This window comes from Lichenostomus cassidix, unplaced genomic scaffold (genome assembly GCF_008360975.1).
Source record: "Lichenostomus cassidix isolate B80296 unplaced genomic scaffold, HeHo_3.0 HiC_scaffold_630, whole genome shotgun sequence".
NCBI classification, from domain to species: domain Eukaryota; kingdom Metazoa; phylum Chordata; class Aves; order Passeriformes; family Meliphagidae; genus Lichenostomus; species Lichenostomus cassidix.
The window spans coordinates 29,662-35,561 of NW_028147559.1; the positions used below are offsets into that span (position 1 = coordinate 29,662).

At 69.1% G+C, this 5,900-nt stretch overlaps 1 long non-coding RNA gene across 2 annotated transcripts; it reads left to right on the forward strand.

Moving 5' to 3' along the window:
- Positions 1–715: 715 nt before the first annotated feature.
- On the forward strand, positions 716–5,829 carry LOC146422077 (uncharacterized). Of its 2 annotated transcripts, none has more exons than XR_014848389.1 (4): positions 716–1,073; positions 1,238–3,011; positions 3,176–4,950; positions 5,115–5,829. It is a non-coding gene; the product is annotated as an uncharacterized LOC146422077 (long non-coding RNA). The 2 variants fall into 2 exon arrangements; XR_014848390.1 differs by having other exon boundaries at positions 1,241–3,011.
- The last annotated feature ends 71 nt before the right edge of the window (positions 5,830–5,900 follow it).

A 5,900-nucleotide genomic window follows, 5' to 3' on the forward strand; every position in this document is an offset into this window, starting at 1 on the left:
GGCCAGCCTAGCTTAGGCGTCCCAGGAGGGAAAGAGGAGCTGTGTGCAGGCACTTGGCTGAAGGAACCCTCGCCATGGCCGGGCGGGGGGGGAAAGGCTCAGGCCTTGGCCCTGCTTGCCGAGGGCGGCACCAAGCCGCTGAATGGCGGCGTGGGCACGCTGACCCGCCTGTAGCCAGGGCCCGGGTCTCTGCCCGCGCTGCGCGGCTGCCAGTCCTGACGGCACCGAGCCGCTTAGTGGTAGCGTGGGCACGCTGACCCGCCTGTAGCCAGGGCCCGGGTCTCTGCCTGCGCTGCACGGCCGGCCGTCCTGCAGGTGCTACCGACCTGCTGGCACACCATGGCCCCGTAGTCGGGGCACGTGTCACGATTGTGTGGAGCCCCTTTGTCCCCAGGAGCGGCCCCGGGTCCCTGTAACTCAGGGCTGGAGAGGCTGCTCTAGGCAGGTGACAGGAACGAGTGCGCTCCGTGGCGCTTTGTTGGGAGTGCCGGGCCACGGGGGACGGCCCCGTAAGTGGGGTTCTGTGCGTCCCCGGGCCTCGGCGGGCGGTCGGAGGGACCCCCTGTAATCAGGCGGGTATCCCTGGCCCCGGCCTTTTAGGGGCCTGGGGCCAGGAGTCACGGGGGGCCGGGCGTGTGCCCTCCCTGTCCTCGGGGCTGGGCTCCCGGCCCCTGGGCCTTAGGCCGTGTTCTTGGACTGGCTTAACTGACGAGTGTCGAGTGTCGAGTATCCGTTCCTGTCACCGTGGGGGAAGGCCGAGCTCCGTGGCCCCCCGGGTGTCGACCGGCCTGTAAGCAGGCTTGCGTGTCTGGGAGCCTCGGTGCTCCCTCAGCCGGCAGCCTAGGGGGGGGTTAGCCCCCCGGAACCGGAGAGGAGAAGGAGCCCCCTCCGCAGGCCTCTGGGCCCAGAGCCGGTGCTCTGGAGTCCCGGGCACTTTACAGTCCAGGCAGCGGCCGGAGGCCCCTGTAAGCAGGGCTAGCAGCCTCTTTGGCCGCTGCTGTGCGTGCCCAGCTTCATGTGCCCAGAGGGCCTCGCTCCCAGCGCCGGATGGGACTGCGCCGGACGTCGCGATGGTGAGCCGAGCTGAAGCTGGGGGGCTTTTGTGGAGCTGGGGCGGGGGGCTGGTGTCTGTGGGTGGCGGCTCGAGGATCTCCCCGTGGGGCAGCTGGGTGGCCGTTCCCCTCAGGCGTGGGAGCCGGAGCCTTTCGGTGCTGAGTGTCTCGTCGTCTGTCGGCAGAAGCCGTGGGACGACGAGGCGAGAGCTGCAGCGGCGAGCTCAAGAGTTAGAGCGGCGAGCTCAAGAGCAGAGCGGCGAGGCAAGGCGAGCGCAGCGGCGGCCTGGAGGCGAAGAAGGGGGCACGAGAGGCCCTCTGGGTAAAGGCCATAGCTCCGTGCTGGGCGACCTCCCCTGTAAGTGAGAGGGGCAAGGTCTTTGTTGTTTGTGTTTTGCCAACGTTGTGCTCCTTTGGCTGCCCGGAGAGAGGGGCCGCCTTGTAAGCAGGGTCAGAGCCCCTCTCTCCGCACCCGCGTCGGGGACACGGAGCTCTCCCGGCCCCCCAGCCCACCCTGTAAGCAGGGCGCAGGGCTTCCCCCCGAGCCCGGCAGCTTTCTGCCTAGTCTGCTGGCCCCTGGCCAGCGTGACCCCCCCCGTACTCGGGGCGCGTCACGGCCTCTGACCCCGTGCCACCCCTGAGTAGGCTCAGGGTGGCGAGGCCCCTGCGTGTCATCCCCGAAGAGCAGGGGCGAGACCCGAGGCTTTCGCCTTCCGGTCGGCTGTGGGGACGGTTCCTTTGGTCCGGTGGCTGCACAGAGCTTGCTCCCCCTTCCGGGACTGCGTTCCCCCCCCCACCCCACCCCTCCCCCGTGTCCCCCAGTGTGTAGTTGGCGTGCGTGAGCGAGTGTGGCTGCGCTTTAGACCCCCTTTAGAAATAGGCCAGCCTAGCTTAGACGTCCCAGGAGGGAAAGAGGAGCTGTGTGCAGGCACTTGGCTGAAGGAACCCTCGCCATGGCCGGGCGGGGGGGGAAAGTCTCAGGCCTTGGCCCTGCTTGCCGAGGGCGGCACCAAGCCGCTTAATGGCGGCGTGGGCACGCTGACCCGCCTGTAGCCAGGGCCCGGGTCTCTGCCCGCGCTGCGCGGCTGCCAGTCCTGACGGCACCGAGCCGCTTAGTGGTAGCGTGGGCACGCTGACCCGCCTGTAGCCGGGGCCCGGGTCTCTGCCTGCGCTGCACGGCCGGCCGTCCTGCAGGTGCTACCGACCTGCTGGCACGCCACGGCCCCGTAGTCGGGGCACGTGTCACGATTGTGTGGAGCCCCTTTGTCCCCAGGAGCGGCCCCGGGTCCCTGTAACTCAGGGCTGGAGAGGCTGCTCGAGGCAGGTGACAGGAACGAGAGCGCTCCGTGGCGCTTTGTTGGGAGTGCCGGGCCACGGGGGACGGCCCCGTAAGTGGGGTTCTGTGCGTCCCCGGGCCTCGGCGGGCGGTCGGAGGGACCCCCTGTAATCAGGCGGGTATCCCTGGCCCCGGCCTTTTAGGGGCCTGGGGCCAGGAGTCACGGGGGGCCGGGCGTGTGCCCTCCCTGTCCTCGGGGCTGGGCTCCCGGCCCCTGGGCCTTAGGCCGTGTTCTTGGACTGGCTTAACTGACAAGTGTCAAGTGTCGAGTGTCGAGTATCCGTTCCTGTCACCGTGGGGGAAGGCCGAGCTCCGTGGCCCCCCGGGTGTCGACCGGCCTGTAAGCAGGCTTGCGTGTCTGGGAGCCGCGGTGCTCCCTCAGCCGGCAGCCTAGGGGGGGGTTAGCCCCCCGGAACCGGAGAGGAGAAGGAGCCCCCTCCGCAGGCCTCGGGGCCCAGAGCCGGTGCTCTGGAGTCCCGGGCACTTTACAGTCCAGGCAGCGGCCGGAGGCCCCTGTAAGCAGGGCTAGCAGCCTCTTTGGCCGCTGCTGTGCGTGCCCAGCTTCATTTGCCCAGAGGGCCTCGCTCCCTGCGCCGGATGGGACTGCGCCGGACGTCGCGATGGTGAGCCGAGCTGAAGCTGGGGGGCCTTTGTGGAGCTGGGGCGGGGGGCTGGTGTCTGTGGGTGGCGGCTCGAGGATCTCCCCGTGGGGCAGCTGGGTGGCCGTTCCCCTCGGGCGTGGGAGCCGGAGCCTTTCGGTGCTGAGTGTCTCGTCGTCTGACGGCAGAAGCCGTGGGACGACGAGGCGAGAGCTGCAGCGGCGAGCTCAAGAGTTAGAGCGGCGAGCTCAAGAGCAGAACGGCGAGGCAAGGCGAGCGCAGCGGCGGCCTGGAGGCGAAGAAGGGGGCACGAGAGGCCCTCTGGGTAAAGGCCATAGCTCCGTGCTGGGCGGCCTCCCCTGTAAGTGAGAGGGGCAAGGTCTTTGTTGTTGGTGTTTTGCCAACGTTGTGCTCCTTTGGCTGCCCGGAGAGAGGGGCCGCCTTGTAAGCAGGGTCAGAGCCCCTCTCTCCGCACCCGCGTCGGAGACACGGAGCTCTCCCGGCCCCCCAGCCCACCCTGTAAGCAGGGCGCAGGGCTTCTCCCTGAGCCCGGCAGCTTTCTGCCTAGTCTGCTGGCCCCTGGCCAGCGTGACCCCCCGTACTCGGGGCGCGTCACGGCCTCTGACCCCGTGCCACCCCTGAGTAGGCTCAGGGTGGCGAGGCCCCTGCGTGTCGTCCCCGAAGAGCAGGGGCGAGACCCGAGGCTTTCGCCTTCCGGTCGGCTGTGGGGACGGTTCCTTTGGTCCGGTGGCTGCACAGAGCTTGCTCCCCCTTCCGGGACTGCGTTCCCCCTCCATCCCCCCCCCCCTCCCCCGTGTCCCCCAGTGTGTAGTTGGCGTGCGTGAGCGAGTGTGGCTGCGCTTTAGACCCCCTTTAGAAATAGGCCAGCCTAGCTTAGACGTCCCAGGAGGGAAAGAGGAGCTGTGTGCAGGCACTTGGCTGAAGGAACCCTCGCCATGGCCGGGCGGGGGGGGGAAAGGCTCAGGCCTTGGCCCTGCTTGCCGAGGGCGGCACCAAGCCGCTTAATGGCGGCGTGGGCACGCTGACCCGCCTGTAGCCTGGGCCCGGGTCTCTGCCCGCGCTGCGCGGCTGCCAGTCCTGACGGCACCGAGCCGCTTAGTGGTAGCGTGGGCACGCTGACCCGCCTGTAGCCAGGGCCCGGGTCTCTGCCTGCGCTGCACGGCTGGCCGTCCTGCAGGTGCTACCGACCTGCTGGCACGCCACAGCCCCGTAGTTGGGGCACGTGTCACGATTGTGTGGAGCCGCTTTGTCCCCAGGAGCGGCCCCGGGTCCCTGTAACTCAGGGCTGGAGAGGCTGCTCTAGGCAGGTGACAGGAACGAGAGCGCTCCGTGGCGCTTTGTTGGGAGTGCCGGGCCACGGGGGACGGCCCCGTAAGTGGGGTTCTGTGCGTCCCCGGGCCTCGGCGGGCGGTCGGAGGGACCCCCTGTAATCAGGCGGGGATCCCTGGCCCCGGCCTTTTAGGGGCCTGGGGCCAGGAGTCACGGGGGGCCGGGCGTGTGCCCTCCCTGTCCTCGGGGCTGGGCTCCCGGCCCCTGGGCCTTAGGCCGTGTTCTTGGACTGGCTTAACTGTCGAGTGTCGAGTGTCGAGTGTCGAGTATCCGTTCCTGTCACCGTGGGGGAAGGCCGAGCTCCGTGGCCCCCTGGGTGTCGACCGGCCTGTAAGCAGGCTTGCGTGTCTGGGAGCCTCGGTGCTCCCTCAGCCGGCAGCCTAGGGGGGGGTTAGCCCCCCGGAACCGGAGAGGAGAAGGAGCCGCCTCCGCAGGCCTCGGGGCCCAGAGCCGGTGCTCTGGAGTCCCGGGCACTTTACAGTCCAGGCAGCGGCCGGAGGCCCCTGTAAGCAGGGCTAGCAGCCTCTTTGGCCGCTGCTGTGCGTGCCCAGCTTCATTTGCCCAGAGGGCCTCGCTCCCAGCGCCGGATGGGACTGCGCCGGACGTCGCGATGGTGAGCCGAGCTGAAGCTGGGGGGCCTTTGTGGAGCTGGGGCGGGGGGCTGGTGTCTGTGGGTGGCGGCTCGAGGATCTCCCCGTGGGGCAGCTGGGTGGCCGTTCCCCTCGGGCGTGGGAGCCGGAGCCTTTCGGTGCTGAGTGTCTCGTCGTCTGTCGGCAGAAGCCGTGGGACGACGAGGCGAGAGCTGCAGCGGCGAGCTCAAGAGGCAGAACGGCGAGGCAAGGCGAGCGCAGCGGCGGCCTGGAGGCGAAGAAGGGGGCACGAGAGGCCCTCTGGGTAAAGGCCATAGCTCCGTGCTGGGCGACCTCCCCTGTAAGTGAGAGGGGCAAGGTCTTTGTTGTTGGTGTTTTGCCAACGTTGTGCTCCTTTGGCTGCCCGGAGAGATGGGCCGCCTTGTAAGCAGGGTCAGAGCCCCTCTCTCCGCACCCGCGTCGGGGACACGGAGCTCTCCCGGCCCCCCAGCCCACCCTGTAAGCAGGGCGCAGGGCTTCTCCCCGAGCCTGGCAGCTTTCTGCCTAGTCTGCTGGCCCCTGGCCAGCGTGACCCCCCGTACTCGGGGCGCGTCACGGCCTCTGACCCCGTGCCACCCCTGAGTAGGCTCAGGGTGGCGAGGCCCCTGCGTGTCGTCCCCGAAGAGCAGGGGCGAGACCCGAGGCTTTCGCCTTCCGGTCGGCTGTGGGGACGGTTCCTTTGGTCCGGTGGCTGCACAGAGCTTGCTCCCCCTTCCGGGACTGCGTTCCCCCCCCCGCCCCACCCCTCCCCCGTGTCCCCCAGTGTGTAGTTGGCGTGCGTGAGCGAGTGTGGCTGCGCTTTAGACCCCCTTTAGAAATAGGCCAGCCTAGCTTAGACGTCCCAGGAGGGAAAGAGGAGCTGTGTGCAGACACTTGGCTGAAGGAACCCTCGCCATGGCCGCGCGGGGGGGGAAAGGCTCAGGCCTTGGCCCTG